This window comes from Bos indicus, chromosome 18 (assembly GCF_029378745.1).
Source record: "Bos indicus isolate NIAB-ARS_2022 breed Sahiwal x Tharparkar chromosome 18, NIAB-ARS_B.indTharparkar_mat_pri_1.0, whole genome shotgun sequence".
NCBI lineage: Eukaryota > Metazoa > Chordata > Mammalia > Artiodactyla > Bovidae > Bos > Bos indicus.
The window spans coordinates 924,511-947,608 of record NC_091777.1 but is presented as its reverse complement, the minus strand read 5'-3'; the positions used below and the strand labels follow the sequence as shown (position 1 = coordinate 947,608).

Below are 23,098 nucleotides of genomic sequence, written 5' to 3'. Positions count from 1 at the left end.
TGGAGAAGAGAATGACTACCCACTCCAGTATTCTTGCCATGGACACAGGAGCCTGGCAGACTAAAGCCCATAGAATTGTAAAGAGTCAGACATGACTGAGCAACTAAGCACAGGCATGTCTTTTAACTTTAGTGTCTTAGTGTTGAACAACTCTTAGTTACTATAATTCAACTGATGTAACTCTCTCATGGTTAACTATAAACTTTCATGACAACTCAAATCCATTCTTCGATGACTTATAATGACTTAAAGAAAAGAAAAAAAGAAGACTCACCTAAACAGCCAAATGGTAATGTGTCTTTACTCAGAAATCTTTACATGACAAACACTTTATCTAGAGACTTAAATAGTCTAGGCTTTAATTAGGTGTTATTTATCATTTTATTGCTAATTCTCTACAGTTTACTAAAGTTGTCGAATGATGTATCAACAAGGGAATTACGTTAAATGTGTGCACTGTTTTCCTTCCTAAAAATTGGAATTTGAAATGCTATTAAAAATTCTAGAAAACTTGGACAGTTCTCCACAGTGCTCTTGGAAATGAAAAAGCAATCCTAAGCCGTTTTACATTCATTGACATAATAATTTGGTATTGAATAGCCTCCTAGCTGTCTATGGGGTTGCACAGAGTCAGACACGACTGAAGTGACTTAGCAGCAGCAGCAGCAGCTTCCTAGCAGTCTCTTTCACATCTTTGTTCCTGAGGCTGTAGATCACTGGGTTCAGCATGGGGATGACCACTGTGTAAAAGACAGAGGCCACCTTGACCATGAGCCATGAACTTCTGGAGTTAGGAACACAGTAGAGGAAAAGGATGGTACCGTGGAAGATGGTAATGGCAGTCAAGTGGGAGGCACAGGTGGAGAAGGCTTTGTGGCACCCCCCCCCAGTTGAAGGCATCTTCAGGACAGTGATAAAAATGAAAACATAGGAGGTGAGAATAATCATCAGGTTGCTCATTTCATTAGATGTGGCAGAGACTAAAATGATCTCCTGGCTAATGTAGGGGTCAGAGCAGGAAACAGCAACAATGGTCGCATGCTCACAGACAAAGTTATTTATGATATTATTTCCTCTAAAGGACAATTCAGATAAAAAGTGGGCAAGAGTCAGGGAACAGACTGTACCCCAAGAGTATGATGCACCCACCAATAAGGAACAAAGCTTCCGGGACATGACAACTGGGTAGAGAAGAGGGTTGCATGCAAATGGCCATAAATTGGTCATATGCCATCATGGCCAACAGGAATGTCTCTGTCACCACAAATATGCAGGCAAAGAATTGCATGATGCATCCTATGAAGGAGATGGTTCTGTCTTCCACAATCAAGTTTTCTAATAGCTTGGGTGTAACTACTGTTGAGTAACAGAGATCAACAAAGGACAAATATCTGAGGAAGTAGTACATAGGGGTGTGGAGTTTGGGATTTATCTTGATAATTAGGATCATGGGCCAGGTTCCCCAGCACAGTGACAGAGTAGATGGTTAAGAATAACAGGACAAGGGGTATCTGGAGTTTGGGATATTCTGAGAAGTCCAAGAGAATGAAAGTAACTTCTGCACTCTGGTTTTCTTGGTTCCTGTGGACAAAATATAAAAGTTGATTCAGAGAAATCTGAAGCAAAATTTGAATGAAATGTAATGTTATTCCCTCAGTATTGTCGGATGTTTTTGCAACTCCATGGACTGTAGCCTGCCAGGTTCCTCTGTCCATGAGATTCTCTGGGCAAGAACACTGGATGGGTTCTCGTGCCCTCCTCCAGGGGGTCTTCCTGACCTAGGCATAGCATGAGAGTACTTATGGGGAAAAAGAGTGCATTGAATTACTATTATTTTTTTAATTAGCCTCTTTTCCTCCAAAATGCCTCTACTGTCTTTTTCTGACATTAAAATTCATTCTTTTCAAAGCTACTTCCTAAATTCTTACCAAAACCTGAAATGGCACACAGTATAAAGTTCATTCCACATAGAATTCTCTAAAAATTATATATCTCATTCAGTTCAGTTCAGTTCAGTTCAGTGGCTCAGTCATGTCTGACTCTTTGTGACCCCATGAATCGCAGCACGCCAGGCCTCCCTGTCCATCACCAACTCCCGGAGTTCACTCAGACTCATGTCCATTGAGTCAGTGATGCCATCCAGCCATCTCATCCTCTGTCGTCCCCTTCTCCTCCTGTCCCCAACCCCTCCCAGCATCAGAGTCTTTTCCAATGAGTCAACTCTTCGCATGAGGTGGCCAAAGTACTGGAGTTTCAGCTTTAGCATAATTCCTTCCAAAGAAATCCCAAATTCTGTAGTTACCTCTATTTTACATCCTAAATTGCACATTATATGTCACCCTACTTAACACTAATAAGATTCTCTCTCTTTTTTTAAATTCTTGACAAATTTAATTCCTTGCTTCCTCACAAAATAATTTAAATTATATAAAAACTGGAACTTTGTCTAATTTATCACTGTATTCTTAGCTCTTAGAAGAATATTAGTACTAGATATTCAAAAGAGTCATATTAAATGAAAATGATTTCAGTGGGTCTCAAAATAACTTGTCTTTAAAAGGCATTGGTGCCATTTTAAGTAGATATTAGGTTTCCATTTTCTCATCAGTGATTAGTTTCATTGCTTTTGTCATTTCAGATAACTTTTTTGAACATCAGATCTTGGAAGATAGAAATAATGTTACTGAATTTATTATCTTGGGACTTTCTATGGACAAGAAAGTCCGGATTTTTCTTTTTCTGTTATCTGGCTATTTGGTTGTGGAATTTGATTGTTGTGATTTCTATTACATGCAGTCAGCTAATCACCCAGCCCATGTACTTCTTCCTTAACTACCTTGCACTCTCAGATCTCTTCTACACCTCCACTGTGACACCCAAACTCATGACTGACTTACTGATGGAGAAAAAGGCCATTTCCTATAAAAACTGCATGATACAGCTTTTCACCACACACTTCTTTGGGGGTATTGAAGTCTTCATCCTCACAGGGATGGCCTATGACCACTTTGTGGTCATCTGCAAACCTCTCCACTACGCCATCATCATGAACAGGCAAAGATGTCACTCAATTCTCATAGTATCATGTGCAGGGATCCTTCCTCATTCTCTTGGTCTCTTTCTTCTTGAGATTGTTTTACCTTTCTGTGGCCCCAATGAAATAGATCACTATTTCTGTGATGTATATCCTTTGTTGAAACTAGCCTGCACTGATACACACAAAATTGGCTTTTTTGTCATTGGCAATTCTGCTTGATGGGACTGGTGATCTTTGTGGTTTTGATGACCTCCTACATTTTGATTTTGTATAATATGCATGCATATTCTGCAGAAAGTTGCCATAAAGCACTTTCCACCTGTAGTTCCCACATCACAGTTGTGATCCTCTTTGTCACGCCTGTCATCTTTGTTTACAATAGACCTGCCACAACACTACCAGAAGATAAGGTGTTTAGACTCTTCTACACAATTATTGTCCCCATGCTCAACCTGCTTATCTACACACTTAGAAACATGGAGATGAAAAATTCCATAAGAAGAGTTTGGTGCAATAAAAGGTTCTGAGAAGGGAGGTTAATGACTTGAAGGTCATTCATCTTTGACGCCAATGACTGTCTTCTCATCACTCCCTCTGTTGCTGATTCTCTCCTGCTAATGGGAAAATCAGTCAGAATGTGTAAAAGACAAGCCTTCAACAACAGCTTGCCTTAAGTGGTTCCTTCTTTATTTTCCTCTCAATGCATTTTCCTTGATTTCACTTTTCACTAATAATCCCCTTTGTTAAAAAAAAGAAAAAGAAAGAAAAGAAAAGAAAACTTTTTACAGAGTAAAAACACACTGAAAAATCTGGAGGGAGAGTGATCCTGCCCATATTGAAGGCTAAACCTGGGGGATACCTAGCTCTCAAAGCACTTGGCCTCAAGTTTTAAAAGGTAATAATATGTTAAAAGGTAAAAGACAGTTAAAGAATCTGCCTGCTAATCCAGGAGACACAGGTTCGATCCTTGGGCCCAGAAAATCCTCTGGAGAAGGAAATGGCTACCCACTCCAGTGTTTTTGCCTGGGAAACCCCATGGAGAGAGGAATCTGGTGGGCTACAGCCCATGGGGATGCAAAACAGCTGGACATGACTCAGCGACTAAACAAAAACAAAAAGGCAGTTATAGGAAAATAGGAACAATTGCATACTGCAAACTCCTTTCAGAACTATATACCTAGCCTTGTATCCTACAACTCTAGATTTCTTTTAGTCAAATACCTAGAATTTTTTGTGTGTATTTGTGAACTGCTATTATTTTACTTAAGTGAAAAGAATATATAGATATAAGTAGAACATAGTGTAAAGTCCAGTCTTATAGTCTACATGGCAAGTCTTATAGTCTGAAAAGCAAGTCACTGTGTTATCTGTTTGTGAAGTGACATTGTAAGTATTGGGGAAAATATATGTGTATATATATATATACACACACACACACACACATACATACACAAACTCATGCTATTTTAACTGGGTTTGACATTAAGTATATATGATCAAGAAATAAATAAACCACAACTGACTTTGCTACAAAAAAGAAGAAAACATAAATCCCTTAGTTCCTCAAAATAGATGATTTATCTCAAAGTAAAAGATTTTCACTTACTATCTAAATTCAAGTGTATAAGAATTCTAAAATAATATTTGACAAAATATAGATCAGATCACTTCATGGGAAATAGATGGGGAAACAGTGGAAACAGTGTCAGACTTTATTTTTTTGGGCTCCAAAATCACTGCAGATGGTGACTGCAACCATGAAATTAAAAGACGCTTACTCCTTGGAAGGAAAGTTATGACCAACCTAGATAGCATATTGAAAAGCAGAGACATTACTTTGCCAACAAAGGTCCGTCTAGTCAAGGCTATAGTTTTTCCTGTGGTTATGTATGGATGTGAGAGTTGGACTGTGAAGAAGGCTGAATGCCGAAGAATTGATGCTTTTGAACTGTGGTGTTGAAGAAGACTCTTGAGAGTCCCTTGGACTGCAAGGAGATCCAACCAGTCCATTCTGAAGGAGATCAGCCCTGGGATTTATTTGGAAGGAATGATGCTAAAGCTGAAACTCCAGTACTTTGGGCACCTCATGTGAAGAGTTGACTCATTGGAAAAGACCCTGCTGCTGGGAGAGATTGGGGGCAGGAGGAGAAGGGGACGACAGAGGATGAGATGGCTGGATGGCATCACTGACTCGATGGACGTGAGTCTGAGTGAACTCTGGAAGTTGGTGATGGATAGGGAGGCCTGGCATGCTGCGATTCATGGGGTCGCAAAGAGTCAGACACAACTGAGCGACTGAACTGAACTGATATATATATATATATATATATATATATATATATATATATATATATATATTCTGCTGCTGTGCTTAGGTGTATCTGACTCTGACCACATGTACTGTAGCCCACCAGGCTTCTCTGTCCATGGGGATTCTCTAGGCACAAATATCACAGTGGGTTGCCATGTTCTCCTCCAGGGGATCTTCCCAACCCAGGGACTGAAGCCAGGTCTCCCACATTGCAGGCAGACTCTTTACCAACTGAGCCATCAGGGAAGCCCAAGTATACTGGAGTGGATAGCGTATCCCTTCTCCAGGGGATCTTCCTGACCCAGGAATCAACCAGGGGTCTCCTGCATTGCAGGTGGATTATTTACCAGCTGAGCTACCAGGGAAGTCTGATGTGTGTGTATATATATACACACACATATTTCTGTATATATACATATATACATATAGGGTAGAGAGAGAAAAATGGAATTTTTGAACAACTATCTGATGGAATTTAATGGGGTTAAGACTATCTTTGAAGAAGTAAGATTCATTTACCCAACTATCTGTTTTGCTTAAAAACTAAACCAGGTGTTCCTCAGTTTTATCTAGTCTGATAATCCTATTCCACTCTTTTCTTCTTTTTCTACTACAAATACATGCCACAGTCCATGGGGTCACAAAGAGTTGGACATGACTGAGTAACTTTTGATCTCTGCCTTTATGATGACTTCCTCCTTGCTGAAAAGCTTTAAATAAAACTTTGAGTGTTGCCATGAATTTTATGGTTTTTGCTTTCCCTTACCTGACTACTTAGGGGGCTTCCCAGGTGGTGATAGTGGTAAAGAACCTATCTGCCAATGCAGGAGACATAAAAGGAATGAGTTCAATTCCTGAGTCTGGACGATCCCCTGGAGGAGGTTATAGCAACCCCCTCCACTATTCTTGCCTGGATAATCTCATGGACAGAGGAGCCTGGCAGGCTATAGTCCATAGGGTCACAAAAAGACACTACTGAAGCAATTTAGCACGCACACACACACACACAAACCTGATTACTTAACTGTCTTAACTGTACTTTGACATTCGATGCTTAGAAAGAATTTTATCTGCTGATTTTCAATTTACACCTCTGTAAAATAATATAGATAATTAGATCAATATTTCAGAACTAGAGTTTATAGAGCTTTATAAGAAAAATGATCACATATATCTTGTGAAGATTGAAATCATATTTTATTATAATGTTATTTAAACATGCATGAAAATACACTACAGAAATCTGCTTCAGTTCAGTTCGGTAGCTCAGTCATGTCCGACTCTTTGTGACCCCGTGAATTGCAGCACGCCAGGCCTCCCTGTCCATCACCAACTCCCAGAGTTCACCCAAACTCATGTCCATCGAGTTGGAGATGCCATCCAGCCATCTCATCCTCTGTCGTCCCCTTCTCCTCCTGCCCCCAATCCCTCCCAGCATCAGAGTCTTTTCCAGTGAGTCAACTCTTCACATCAGGTGGCCAAAGTATTGGAGCTTCAACCTCAGCATCAGCCCTTCCAATGAACACCCAGGACTGATCTCCTTTAGGATGGATTGATTGGATCTCCTTGCAGTCCAAGGGACTCTCAAGAGTCTTCTCCAGCACCACAGTTCAAAAGCATCAATTCTTCAGCGTTCAGCTTTCTTCACAGTCCAACTCTCATATCCATACATGACAACTGGAAAAACTATAGCCTTGACTAGATGGACCTTTGTTGGCAAAGTAATGTCTCTGCTTTTCAATATGCTATCTTGGTTGGTCATAACTTTCCTTCCAAGGAGTAAGCATCTTTTAATTTCATGGCTGCAGTCACCATCTGCAGTGATTTTGGAGCCCCCCAAAATAAAGTCTGACACTGTTTCCACTGTTTCCCCATCTATTTCCCATGAAGTGATGGGACCAGATGCCATGATCTTCGTTTTCTGAATGTTGAGCTTTAAGCTCAACTTTTTCACTCTCCCCTTTCACTTTCATCAAGAGGCTTTTTAGTTCCTATTCACTTTCTGCCATAAGAGTGGTGTCATCGATACTCTTCAGGATCTCTGCCTCGATGGCAGCCTGCAGACGCCCTGGCCTGAATTCTCCCCCTGGAGATAAGGGCTCACCAGCATGACGTGTGCTCTTTCAATGCACCCTACAGGTCACGGGTGCTGAGCACTCTAAAGTAAGCTCCTGAAGCCCCCTCACCAGTTGCTTAGGGACATGCTAATCCCATAAAGTAAATTAAAAAAAAAAAAAAAAAGAGTGGTGTCATCTGCATATCTGAGGTTATTGATATTTCTCCCGGCACTCTTGATTCCAGCTTGTGCTTCTTCCAGCCCAGCGTTTCTCATGATGTACTCTGCATAGAAGTTAAATAAGCAGGGTGACAATATACAGCCTTGACATACTCCTTTTCCTATTTGGAACCAGTCTGTTGTTCCATGTGCAGTTCTAACTATTGCTTCCTGACCTGCATATATGTTTCTCAAGAGGCAGGTCAGGTGGTCTGGTATTTCCATCTCTTTCAGAATTTTCTTTTTTTTTTTTTTTAATTTAATTTAATTTTTTTAAATTTTATTTTATTTTTAAACTTTACATAATTGTATTAGTTTTGCCAAATATCAAAATGAATCCGCCACAGGTATACATGTGTTCCCCATCCTGAACCCTCCTCCCTCCTCCCTCCCCACAGTTGACTATGCCAAAGTCAAATGCTTTGGCATAGTCAATAAAGCAGAAATAGATGTTTTTCTAGAACTCTCTTGCTTTTTCAATGATCCAGCGAATGTTGGCAGTTTGATCTCTGGTTCCTCTGCCTTTCCTAAAACCAGCTGGAACAACTGGAAATTCATGGTTCAAGTATTGCTGAAGCCTGGCTTGGAGAATTTTGAACATTAGTTTGCTAGCATGTGAGATGAGTGCAATTGTGTGGTAGTTTGAGCATTCTTTGGCCTTTCCTTTCTTTGGGATTGGAATGAACACTGACCTTTTCCAGTCCTATGGCCACTGCTAAGTTTTCCAGAGTTGCTGGCATATTGAGTGCAGCACTTTCACAGCATCATCTTTCAGGATTTGAAGTAGCTCAACTGGAATTCCATCACCTCCCATAACTTTGTTCATAGTCATGCTTCCTAAGGCCCATTTGACCTCACATTCCAAGATGTCTGGCTCTGGGTGAGTGATCACACCATTGTGATTAGCTCGGTCATGCAGATCTTTTTTGTACAGTTCTTCTGTGTATTCTTGCCACCTCTTCTTAATATCTTCTGCTTCTGTTAGGTCCATACCATTTCTGTCCTTTATCAAACCCATCTTTGCATGAAATATTCCCTTGGTATCTCTAATTTTCTTGAAGAGATCTCTAGTCTTTCCCATTCTGTTGTTTTCCTCTATTTCTTCTACTTATGTTTCTAATATAATGAAAAGAGTAAAAATAAAATATTTCACAGAAATTAATTTATAAAAACTATTAGAATTGTATTCTAATAGTATTATTATAAATAAGGTATACATTTCTAATATAACATTAGAAATAAGAACAATAGCAAAACAATTTTGAGCAGTTTCTATTCTAAGAATGATATTACACACTTCCTTTCAGCATCACAATTAGCTTATGAACTAGTTACTAATATCTCTAAACAACAGAGAAAAAAAAAATAAGGTCTTTTCAGGGCCCCTCACTTAGTAAGATATTTATCTGCATGCTTCCTGTTCACTTGTTACTAAATTCATATTTTAATAAATCACTTGAATCATAACTGCCATCTACTGCCATAACTACCATCTACTGCCATAACTGCCAACTATTATTAGTACAATTTTAGAGTAACTCAACATTTTATAATAATAATTTTATTGGAAAACAAACTCTTTAAACCTAAGGTAAACTATTAAAAACTAAAACACTTGTTTATAATTTTCTATTGCTTCAAGATACCTTTAATGAACTAATGCAAACTAGCATACACCATGATGTATATTTCATAATAATTCACAGAATTAGCTAGGTTATCAATTGCTCTAATAACAATTTTCAAAAAATTTTTAGTATTTAGTAATTAAAAAAATTATAATTCATATTCTATATGAATGTTCCCCTTACTTCCACATTTGAACTCCTCTGAAATTTTTCATTATACACTGTGCTATGATATTATTTTGTCTTTCCCTATATGGATTCATTTACATATTCAGTCTATCTATAATTTTTTTCCTTTCACACGTGCTGCTGCTGCTGCTAAGTTGCTTCAGTCTTGTCTGACTCTTTGCGACCCTATGAACCATAGCCTGGCAGGCTCCTCTGTCCACGGGATTCTCCAGGCAGGAATACTGGAGTGGGGATGCCATGCCCTCCTCTAGGAAATATTCCCCACCCAGGGATTGAGCCCACATCTCTTCCTTTTCCTGCATTGGCAGGTGGATTCTTTACTACTAGCTCCACCTAGGAAGCCCCTATACATGTGCAATATAATACATTATTCATCCCCTTCGAGTTATTTTCATGATGTCAAGTGAATCTTATTTTGTTAAAGAATTAAAAATAAAATTCAATTATTTAAGACTCAATTCAGTTATTAAGAGATACTTCTTAATTCTATATATATCTAGGGATATCAAAGTGTATAGAAATTCTATGGAAATTGAAGATGTGTACCCTTTGTTTTGGGCTTCCCAGATGGCACTAGTAAAGAATGTTCCTGCAATATAGGAGATGCAGGAGGCCTGGGTTGGATCCCTGGGTGGGTAAGATCCCCTGGAGGAGGGCACAGCAATGCAACGGTAATGGAAAACCAAAAGTATACACTAGATTGAATAGTTTCAGTACTATCATTTACTTTTGTTTTTACAATCCCATTGTCTTCAACTAAGATAACATGCAGATTCTGCAGTGTTCTGCCACTAACATTTTTACTAGTAGAGTATCCATACATCTCAGACATTGAAAAGTGGGCAGCCATCCTATGTGCTTGATATAATCTGATTTTATGTCCATTATTTCAGCATAATTATTAGCAGACCTCTTCTTTTTACATTCAAATTATCTCAATTTGAGCAATAAATCATATAGCTACTCTTTTTATTTCCAAACTAATTTTTCAGTATATATGAAGATATTGTTATGGTAAAAGGTTATATAATTATTAATTTTTGTCATTTTCAAGATGATTTCATTAAAATCCCTTTTTTAATTTACTTATTTTAATTGGAGGCTAATTACTTTACAATATTGTATTGGTTTTGCCATACATCAATATGAATCTGCCACGGGTGTACACGTGTTCCCAATCCTGAACCCCTCTCCCACCTCCCTCCCCATATTATCCCTCTGGGTCATCCCAGTGCACCAGCCCCAAGCATCCTGTATCCTGCATCAAACCTGGACTGGTGATTCATTTCTTATATGATATTATGCATGTTTCAATGCCATTCTCCCAAATCATCCTACCCTCTCCCTCTCCCACAGAGTCCAAAAGACGAAACATGCTCCAATTTTTATATAGTGATTCTCACATAAATCACATTTTTGTTGTTCATTTCCTACATTTTTGCTTTTCAAAGAGTTGCAATGAATATGGGAAGTCCTCAGGTGAGTAGAAAATAAGACTTTAAATTTCAGATACTCCTTTTTTATGAGACTGCAGGGAGTATAGCAAGGTTCTATGGACTTTCTGTCTGAGATGATCAACATGAGTATAGCTTATGTACATTTGGAGATTCGTTTCATGGAACTAAAATAGGGGAGATTAGAATGGTAACCTCCATTTAGCAACTTAAGGAAAGAGGGGGAAAAAAAAAGCAAAGTGTAACTTCAACAAGGAAATGATGACTCCTATTACTAGGGGAAGATGTTAATAAGAAACATGGATTGATAGAAGAAAGGATTTCAACTAATGCTAGTGTTTATGCTTAGTTTTCCTAGTGTAAATTCCATTGTTTATTAAACTAAAGTAAGCAAATATCACTTGAATAGGATGTGTAATGAGGAGGCAAAGTGACTTCAGATGATTTACCTTGCAATCAAAAATGGTTTCTGGCACCACATCTTCCTCAGGGCATTCTTCATCTCTGCATTTCTGAGAGTGTAAATCAGAGGGTTGAACATGCGAGTAATGAGGGTGTAGAAGAGAGCAAATACCTTGTCTTCTGGAGACGTCGTGGCTGGTCTAATGTAAATGAAGAGAATAGGCACAAAAAACAGAACCGAAACTGTGATGTGGAAAGAGCTTTGTACCAGGTTTCTGTAGGGTAAGACTTGATGGTGTATAATATCAAAATGTAGGACAGCATCACGACTACAAGATCACCAACCCCATCATGCCTGCACTGGCCACCACTAGGATCCCAACTCCATAGGTATCCATGCAGGCCAGTTTCAGCAAAGGATAAATGTCACAGAAATAGTGATCTATTTCACTGGGGCCACAGAATGGTAAGTTAATGGTGAGGAGACCCTGGACAAAGGAGTGCAGAAATGCCCCAGCACAACAAGCACTGATGATGGCACAGCATCTGTGCCTGCTTAGGATGACGGTGCAGTGCAGGGGCCTGCAGATGGCCTCATAGCAGTCAGAGGCTGTCACAGTGAGGATATAGATTTCAATCCTCCCAAAAAAGTGCATGGCAAAAAGCTGCACCATGCAGTCAGTATATGAAATTGTGCTACTTTCTGCCAGCAAGTCAGTGACTAACTTGGGTGTCACTGTTGAGGTATAACACAGATCTGATCAAATCAGATCAGATCAGATCAGTCGCTCAGTTGTGTCCGACTCTTTGCGACCCCATGGATCGCAGCACGCCAGGCCTCCCTGTCCATCACCAACTCCCAGAGTTCACTCAGACTCACATCCATCGAGTCAGCGATGCCATCCAGCCATCTAATTCTCTGTCATCCCCTTCTCCTCCTGCCCCCAATCTCTCCCAGCATCAGAGTCTTTTCCAATGAGATCTGATAGAGCAAGGTAATTAAGGAAGAAATGCATGGGTTGATCATTTATCTGACTGCATGTGATAGAAATCATGATGAGCAAGTTCCCCATCCAAATAGCTATGTAACAAAATAAGAATAGTAGGAAGCACGCATGTTTGATTTTCATGTACTGGGAAAGTCCCAAGAGAATGAATTCAGTGATATTATTGGTATATTTTGTGGTCTAATACAGTGACGACTCAGTGAGTTTGCCTGAAAGAAAAGGACAGGTTAGCATGAGAAATATTGACTATGCATGATGTCAATCAGAGTGAGTGTTGGAGAAATACATTCATTTAGTAAATTAGCTTCCTATACTAATATTTTTAAACAGTTAATTCTAAACTTTGTATGAAAATCTTGCCATATAATATGGCAGATCTGATTATTTTCTAGAGTGAAAGAGAATAGTGTTTATAAGTACACTTGCTCAAGTATAAACAAATATGCACAGTCATCTTACGTATGGGATGAAACGTGAGCTTAGGAAAGATACATTTCTTTTCCTGAAGTAGCTTGTTTGCTTAGGAGATTCAAACAAGCATACTTAAAGTGAAGGGGGTAAAGTAAGTTGTGCAATTGCAGGATAGAACTGTATCTTTATTTAAAATGTTGATAATTTTCTTGTGGAATGTGGGTTTTTTTTATTTTTTATTTGTTTTTTTATTATTTTTTTTATTCAATTTTAATTAAAAAAATTATACATGTGTTCCCCATCCTGAACCCTCCTCCCTCCTCCCTCCCCATACCATCCCTCTGGGTCGTCCCAGTGCACCAGCCCCAAGCATCCAGCATCGTGCATTGAACCTGGACTGGCATCTCGTTTCATACATGACATTTCACATGTTTCAATGCCATTCTCCCAAATCTTCCCACCCTCTCCCTCTCCCACAGAGTCCATAAGCCTGTTCTATACATCAGTGTCTCTTTTGCTGTCTCGTATACAGGGTTATCGTTACCATCTTTCTAAATTCCATATATATGCGTTAGTATACTGTATTGGTGTTTGTCCTTCTGGCTTACTTCACTCTGTATAATAGGCTCCAGTTTCATCCACCTCATTAAAACTGATTCAAATGTATTCTTTTTAACGGCTGAGTAATACTCCATTGTGTATATGTACCACTGCTTTCTTATCCATTCATCTGCTGATGGACATCCAGGTTGTTTCCATGTCCTGTCTATTATAAACAGTGCTGCGATGAACATTGGGGTACACGTGTCTCTTTCCCTTCTGGTTTCCTCAGTGTGTATGCCCAGCAGTGGGATTGCTGGATCATAAGGCAGTTCTATTTCCAGTTTTTTAAGGAATCTCCACACTGTTCTCCATAGTGGCTGTACTAGTTTGCATTCCCACCAACAGTGTAAGAGGGTTCCCTTTTCTCCACACCCTCTCCAGCATTTATTGCTTGTAGACTTTTGGATCGCAGCCATTCTGACTGGTGTGAAATGGTACCTCATTGTGGTTTTGATTTGCATTTCTCTGATAATGAGTGATGTTGAGCATCTTTTCATGTGTTTGTTAGCCATCTGTATGTCTTCTTTGGAGAAATGTCTATTTAGATCTTTGGCCCATTTTTTGATTGGGTCATTTATTTTTCTAGAGTTGAGCTGTAGAAGTTGCTTATATATTTTTGAGATTAGTAGTTTGTCGGTTGCTTCATTTGCTATTATTTTCTCCCATTCTGAAGGCTGTCTTTTCACCTTGCTAATAGTTTCCTTTGATGTACAGAAACTTTTAAGTTTAATTAGGTCCCATTTGTTTATTTTTGCTTTTATTTCCAATATTCTGGGAGGTGGGTCATAGAGGATCCTGCTGTGATGTATGTCAGAGAGTGTTTTGCCTATGTTCTCCTCTAGGAGTTTTATAGTTTCTGGTCTTACATTGAGATCTTTAATCCATTTTGAGTTTATTTTTGTATATGGTGTTAGAAAGTGTTCTAGTTTCATTCTTTTACAAGTGGTTGACCAGATTTGTTTTTTTTTTTTTTAATATTGCACTAAGTCATTATTATCTTTATTAGTGAGTTGCTTGCACACAAGACAAATGACTCATTTGCATCACTGAAGAAAAGCTACGACAAATCTAGACAGCATAAAAGATTTCACTTTATCAGTATGGATCTATATAGTCAAAGCTATGGTTTTTCCAGTAGTCATGTACAGATGTGAGAATTGGACCACAGAGAAGGCTGAACACCAAACAATGGAGGCTTTCGAACTGTGATGTTGCAGAAGACTCTTGAAAGTCTGGAGAGCAAGGAGAACAAACCAGTCAATCCTAAAGGAAATCAACCCTGAATATTCATTGGAAGAACTGATGCTGAAGCAGAAGTTCCAAAATTTTGTTCACCTGATGTGATGAGATGACTCACTGGAAAAGACCCTGATGCTGGGAAAGATTCATGGAGGTAACAGAGAGTGATATGGTTGGATGGCATCATTGACTCAATGGGCATGTATTTGAGCAAACTCCAGGAGACAATGAAGGACAGGGAAGCCTGGCTTGGTACAGTCCATGAAGTCACAAAGATTTGTACATGCTTAGCGACTGGACAAGAAGAAGCCCTGATTCTGGAAAAAAGTCTGATATATTTACAAGCATTGTGGAGAACAGTAAAGAAAATACTGTATCAGGTGAAGCAAAAGTAGCTGTGGCATTTTTAAAAAATTTAAATTAGGAAAAATAACAGTAATTATACATAAAATTGAGAAACAAATGTTGCCAAAATGACTAATAACAATAATATAGAGGTGAATGGCACTTGCTTTATAGGGCTCAGGCTTCAATAATCTTTATAATAGAATATTTTATAATTTGATTAATTATAATGTCCCTGCTTTGTTATCTTTTAGGTTACAATGATTTCTTTAAGAAATAATGACAATTTCATAAATGAATATCCCAAGAAAATATTTTTTAGAATATCATGCATATTATTAGTATTTCTATAATCAGAAAAATAAGTAAAAGTTACTTTCTTAAATAGTTTTAGTTTAGGTTGTAGATACTTTCATTTCCAATTAATTTTCCAATATGCTTCTATAGTTTATAAGCATATTTTTAGTCCAAGAATTTAAGATCATTTTGATAATTTGCTCATATGATCCTGGAGGAAAGCATATTCTTACTGAAAAAAAAAAAAAGAGTAGAAACATTTCATTAATTCATAGGCAGGATAGTTTGAAAATCTGTCTCTCTCATGTTAACTAGATGCTATCTTAACAAAAATGGGAAAATAATTAGAATGCTTAATTAGTTTCCTTTTTTTCCCTTCAATGCCTCTCCTAGACAGCCTCCAACTTAACATCAGAGACTTCATGATCATGCTATTCAAATTATAACTTACATTTATAATACCTCATTATTTCCAATTTCCTTTGTTAATATTAGTTACTGATTTTATATATACAAGATCCTCATTTTCATATTTATGTGATTTAAAGAGAACATTTCATATGATAAACTACAAGGACTAAAATTGCTGCTAAGACAAATTCACTACTTATGACAACAATTTTCTCCTTTTTAATATGAGCATTTCTAGTATAAATATAAATATTTCATGGTAGTGCAAGTAAAATTAGCAGGTACATACTGTGCAATGGACACTGATTATTTTCTCTTTCACTTTGTTTTTCTTCATATCATTGTGTATAGATTGAGTATCTCAAATAGCATAATAAAAAATAAACAAAAGTGTGCTGAAATATTAATAGCTAAAAATGAAGCCATTGCAATTCATATCAAATTGATTTTTATTACAGGTCTTTTACAGACATAAAAGATAAGTAATGATAATAATACCTAATATTTCCTGGAAGGAGTTTTAAGCATTTCATATGAATTGAACCATTAATCCAAATAAGCATCCAGTGATCATTTTATTATCTCTTTTTTGTAAAAATGAAAGCCAAATACTTAACAATTTGGGTAAATACTGATAAATACTGAAGACTGTTTTTAGGTTTAATTTTCTTTCACTATCCAGATATTGCTAATTTGGTTGTCAGGTACAAACTAGTCTTATGATTCTAGGGACATGTTATTTTTGTTTGTTTGTTTTTGTTATGTCTTTCAAAATCAAGTTGTCTCACACAAAAAGTCGTGAATAAACTGAAAGTTTCCCAACAGTTTCAAAGTTTTCTCTTAACACCTGTACCAATTCTTGGCTAAACTAATTATATTTGCTCTCTGTGTAACTGTTCATCCTGTTCTCAATCTTCCTGAATGAGTTTGCTCTACCTTTACATTCAGGATCCTCTGATACTAAGGTTTTCTATATTGTAAAGTTTTTGCTTTTTTAATTACTCACTAAATACATATTATGCAGGGTAGCAAAGGAGGCAGAAGAGTGATGAATCTCTATATCAGTACATTCCCTTATTTCATCTATACCCCTTTTTCTCTTTAAGATTTTTTTCTCTTCTGTCTTAAGTATAAGTTTTTTTCTTCTCTTCTTTAATATAACCCCTATGTGGCACAAATGCTATCATTTCGCCATGAATTTCTCAAAATCATACCAAAAATTTGCTTAATTTGATATCTGTGAGGCATATGACAAAGGGAATTAACATATGTAATCAGCATGTTTATAGGTAAAATTTAATTTAAATTGTGTATGCAAAATTTATCTTTTGTATTTGAAAGTAATTATTATTTACTATAGGTTGATTGAAATTTTACTTACCAGTTGATTATCTCATTAGATAAAATCCTTTATCTCTGAATAAATGGTAGCAATGTTCTTAATGCAGTCAGAATTTAACCACACTGCTAAAGTTAATGAAATTTATCTTAAAATCAGCTCACATGAATCCTGGATCTGGGACTTTTCTGCTGTCCTTACAGAAATAGGAATTGCTCTCCTGATTTTTGAAATTAAAATCATCTAAATTTTCAGATGATCTAAAAATCATTTAGATTTTTAAAACTGTACCATCACTGGCATTTATGTTGAATAGTGCTTTTGTTTTCTACCAAAAGTTACATCTCCTCTGTGGTTCTGGGAATGGAAATGTACACATAAGCCTTCTGTTTGATTTCCAAGAGGTATTTAAATAGATGACCTTGGAGATTATAACCCCCAACCTCCTTCTCACTTTTTGTAAGGATGAGACAGCTCCCCAAAGAAAAGCTGGCCAAGTCCTTAAAAAATAGTTATGTCACAGCTATTAATTCCTTATACTTTGAGGAATGTGAGTACAAACTGAAAGCCTACTTTTGGTCAATACTGAGACTATAAATCATGTCCTTTATGTTGAAACAAAATTTGAGGAAGAACTAAGAGATAATGTCTGAACAGGGGAAATATTAGAAAATACTGAAGAAGCCAAAGGCCAAGAAAATCAGAAATGGGCTTTTTATTTTATTTTTTGATGTGGATCATTTTTAAAGTCTTTATTGAATTTGTTACAATATTATTTCTGTGCTTCTGTTTTATGCTTTGGGTTTTTGGTCATGAGGCATGAGGGATCTTAACTCCCCAATCCAGGGATCAAACCCACACTTCCTGCACTGGAAGGCAAAGTCTACTGAACTGTCAGGGAAACTCCAGACCAAGTTTCGAAGTTTGGTTTACTATGGAATAAACTGTTTGGAAAAAGAAAGAAAAACATTCTGTGTGTTGCTTCAAATTTAAAACACCCTCCCAACCTCACTAGATGCTTTATTGTATAGTTTTACTTTTCAGCTTGTTTAAAATATGTGCTTATTGCAGTAGAAACTTAACTGCATTGTCATCAGATGAGGTGGTCAAAGTAATGTGTATTTGAAGAAAATTAATTTGTAGCACAACATGTGATATTTAAAAAATTAATCTCTGTGTGCTTAAATGGAATGCACATTCTGGAGTCTCTGGTTCAAGTGAACTGTGCTGTCCATGAGATCTCACCAGGTTTATAAGCCTCTATTTCCATGGAATATACAAATTTCTATTTCCATAGAATTTTTGTAGTTTCTTAATGTTATGAAATCTCATTAACACTATCGACATACCTTTTTCTGTTACTTTTGCTCTGACACTAATATGAATACTACTTTTCTTTTCATTAGTACTTACCCAATCTTCTTCCTTTACTTTTAACCACTTGGCATCTTTATTGTTTAGGTTAATCTCTTTAAATTGTATGGTGGTGGTGGCTTAGTTGCTAAGTTGTGTCCAATTCTTGCGACTCTATGAACTGTAACTTGCCAGTCTCCTCTGTCCATGGGATTTTCCAGACAAGAATACTGGAATGGGTTGCCATTTCCTTCTCTAAGGGATCTTCCCAACCCAGGAATTGAACCTGGGTCTCCTGCATTGCAGGTAGATTCTTTATGGACTGAGCTAAGAGGGAAGCCCGTTTAAAATATATGACTATATTTAAAAGTCTAGTCTGATAATTATTATCTTTTAGCTCAATAATTTAAATCAAGCAGTCTGACATATTTTCATGGATTCATTTCTATAGTTCTATATCTGTTTTATATTTTTAATATATTTTTTATTTTTAATCTGTCCTCTTTTCTTGTCTTTTAAAAAGAAATTTGTTTGTTTTCCCCTCCTGAAATTTTGGAAATTTTCATTTCTGTCATTGCTATAGAAATTTGTCACATGTGAATCTTATTTATTATTTAAAATAAGATTTTTTTCTTAGTTTCTGTGGCAGTCCATACAGCTTAAGGGGAATAACCTTCACTGATATTGTCACTAAGGTGAAGATACCAGATAGTGTAACAAGAATTTTATAAAATAGAGTAAAAAGGGTTCTGTGAACAGCAATTTATGATAGATCAGTAAGTCCCAAGAAATATACTTCTTTTTTTCAATAAGAATCATAGGATTTTTGAAGCAGTTGACCTCAAGTGAAAGCACTTCACTGCTAGAGATAAGGTGGTCCCAGGCCATCTTATACTGGTCTCCATGGGAACAAAGGTTCACACTATGTTTGTTTCCACAGTTCCTAAATGAACAGCTAAAATAGACACTCTTGATGACAGAATGATTCTTATTATGCCCAAATGTAAGCCCATGGAATATAATTTCTCTATCATTACCATGTAGCTAAAATAACACCATATCTCTGACAGACATGCATATATTAAGGTCACCAAAATAGCAACAACAAAAACAAAACATAAACAATAGGGAGCATTAATTGCTATTACAAGTGCTTTTCAAATTACTTGTTTAGCTTGTGGATAGATATACTTTGAACACTGACAATGGATGTTCATAAATTACTTAGATGATGACTTCAACTGTACCTCCTGCTTCAGATTCAGTAATTTGAACAAAAACTCATGTTAATGTCTAAGGATTAGGGTCTCTGAGGCAAAAGAGTATAGACCTTCCCAAGTGAAAAACTAATATGCCAGCAAATTTGGAAAACTCAACAGTGGCCACAGTACTGGAAAAGGTCAGTTTTCATTCCAATCCCAAAGAAAGGCAATGCCAAAGAATGTTCAAACTACTGCACAATTGCACTCATCTCGCATGCTAGCAAAGTAATGCTCAAAATTCTCCAAGTCAGGTTTTAACAGTACATGAACCATGAGCTTCCAGATGTTCAAGCTGGATTTACACAAGGCGGAGGAGCCAGAGATCAAATTGCCAACATCTTCTGGAAAAAGCAAGAGAGTTCTCAAAAAACATCTACTTTTGCTTTATTGACTATGCCAAAGCCTTTGACTGTGTGGATCACAACAAACTCTGGAAAATTCTGAAAGAGACGGGAATACCAGACCACCTGACCTGCCTCCTGAGAAAAGTATATGCAGGTCAAGAAGCAACAGTTAGAACCGGACATGAAACAACAGACTGGTTCCACAGAGGGACAGGAGTATGCCAAGGCTGTACATTGTCACCCTGCTTATTTAACTTCCATGCACAGAATATCATGCGAAAAACCAGGCTGGATGAAACACAAGCTGGAATCAAGATTGCTGGGAAGAAATACCAATAACCTCAGATATGCAAATGATACCACTCTTATGGCAGAAAGTGAAGAATAACTAAAAAGCCTCTTGATGAAATTGAAAGAGGAGAGTGAAAAAGTTGGCTTAAAACTCAACATTCAAAAAACTATGATCATGGCACCCGGTCCCATCACTTCATGGCAAATAGATGGGAAAACAATAGAAACAGTGAGAGGCTTTATTTTTTTGAGCTCCAAAATCACTGCAGATGGTGACTACAGCCATGAAATTGAAAGAAAAGCTATGACCAACCCAGACAGTATATTAAAAAGCGGACATTACTTTGTCAACAAAGGTCCATCTAGTCAAAGCTTTGCTTTCCAGTGGTCATGTATGGATGTGAGAGTTGAACCATAAAGAAAGCTGTGTGCCAAAGAATTGATATTTTTGAACTGTGGTGTTGGAGAAGACTCTTGAGAGTCCCTTGGATGGCAAGGAGATCAAAGCAGTCAATTTTAAAGGAAATCATTCCTGAATATTCTTTGGAAGGACAGACATTGAAGCTGAAACTCCAATACTTTGGCTACCTGATGTGAAGATCTGACTCATTGGAAAAGACCCTGATGCTGGGAAAGATTGAAGGCAGCAGGATAAGGGGACAACAAAGGATGAGATGGTTGAATGGCATCACCGACTTGATGAGCATGAGTTTGAGCAATCTCTGGGAAATGGTGTTGGACAGGGAAGCCTGGTGTGCTGCACTCCATGGGGTCATAAAGAGTCAGACACAACTGAGCAGCTGAACTGAACTGAACTGAAGTGAAAAACAGAGTGGTAAATTTTCCCCCACGAAGAAGCTCAGTGATTGCCAGTAACACATCATCAAGTGAGAATGATGAATAATCTAAGAGGTTAGGTTTGAACATGTCTCATACACTTAAGAAATGTTCATGAAACCCTTGCCAAATTGTCTCTTTTCCCTCAGTCAACAACTGTGATCTTATGGTGAGTTGGCCAAGGAGGAAACACATGATTGCATCTGTTTGCCTTTAGTTCTACCAGAAAATCTGGCACTGACTCAACATGGAATGTTGTAGCATTACAGCCTCAAACATGAATATTCCCAAAAAGATAACAGTGAAGAAATTCTTCTCAGGAGTCAAAACCTCAGCCAATGGATTTGATTGTCTAGTTTGTATAGACAACGAGATGTCTAGATGTGTAGGACTGTTCCTAAACATGGCATTTGCTAATGGTTTCACTGGACATTTAACTATTTAGAAAGCATAGCATAGAAAGTGTGAAAATTAGTAATAGTTTTTCACAGCTTCTGTACTATACAGAAGCCCAAACTAGTCCATTGAAAACCCACATATACAGGACAGATGTGGAGTTTTATGGCCAGCAGCTCAGGTGAGGTCCCAGCTCACAGACAACCTCAACTTCCAGGAATGCAATTCAAGGTGTTAAGATTTCAGCTTCCAGTTAATGAGCTTTTAAAAAAATTAATTTATTTTTTATTGAAGGATAATTACTTCGCAGAATTTTGCTGTTTTCTGTCAAACTTCAATGTGAATCAGCCATAGGTATACATATACCCCTTCTTCTAGCTCCCTCCCAACTTTTGAATTATCTAAGCTGCAACCCCGGACATCATGGAACTTAGATAAGCCATCTTCAGTATATCTAAATTCCTGATCCCAATCACAGAAACAAAGACTAATTTAGCATTGTATATTTTTCATACATTTAATTACATACTATTTTTTTTCTTTTTAAAGTTTTGAGCATTAATTTTACAATCTCTTCTTATTGTGACAGATTATTCAAGAAAGATTGCAACCTGAACTAGAAGAGACACTAATGTTGTCCAGAAGGTTTAGGATTTGCATTCCTTTTTGGGAGAGAGAGAGACTGTCTTTGAAGGAGTATCTTGTTTGGCAAAAACATAGAGATGTTATTGTTTTTTATAAGAAGATTCAAATTTAATGTAGAAGAGTGGTAATAAACTCTAAGTAGCCAAAGGAGTTAAATGTTACACTCATTTACCTATTAGCCTCAACTCAAAAATTCTCCTTTAAATGCTCTCCTCTGAGAAGCTGGAAGTAAAATCTCACAATATTTGTCCTCTATTAGATGACTTCCTATTAGTTTATGTTGTTAAGAGCAGCCTAGAATAAGATTGACAATCCAAAGGAGAGAATTGGCTATATGCTACTAGAGAATTTATGTTTCAGTAATTAAGAGTGCTTATTTAATATTGGTCTGATATTTTAAGAGGGTTTGCCTGTTAGCTCAGATGGTAAAGAATCTGCATGCAAAACAGGAGACCCATGTTAGATCTCTGGGTGGAGAGTATCCCCTGGAGAAGAGAATGGTTGCCCACTCCAGTATTCTGGCCTCCAGAATTTCATGGACAGAGGAATATGGCAGGTTACAAAGAGCTGGACATGACTGCAAAGAGCTGGACATGACTGTCACTTTCACTTTAAGAACCAACATAATTATTTTACTCAAATCTAGTAAATTTGAATAAAACTTATCAATACTTCCACTTCCCACTATTCTCCACCTACCATTTCCTAGAAAATTAAGCATTTCAAAAGAAAAAAAAAAACCTTTCATATATATATAGGAAGAAATAAAATATTTTATTGCACAGTCAAAATACAATGTCAAATTAAGGAATTCTTGAGACAGGTATGGGAAGAGAAAAGAGGGAAAATAAACATGAAAAAAAATTAAATTTCCCAACCAGGAGAGACCTGAGAAAATGCTGAAGATTCTATACCCAGCTTTTGCAATCACTGTAAACTCCTTGTATATCATCCCATATTATCCAGGGCTCATGATATTTCTAGCCCTAAAGTGACTTTCTGAAATATTTTTTTCATGCCTG

The 23,098-nt window shown here is 37.2% G+C and overlaps 2 pseudogenes; both read right to left on the bottom strand.

Annotated features, from left to right (window-relative positions):
- Positions 1 to 630: 630 nt before the first annotated feature.
- LOC139177270 (olfactory receptor 5D13-like) lies at positions 631 to 3,045 on the bottom strand (annotated as a pseudogene).
- An 8,294-nt stretch (positions 3,046 to 11,339) lies between these two features.
- Positions 11,340 to 12,312, bottom strand: LOC139177269 (olfactory receptor 4P4-like; annotated as a pseudogene).
- Between the last annotated feature and the right edge of the window lie 10,786 nt (positions 12,313 to 23,098).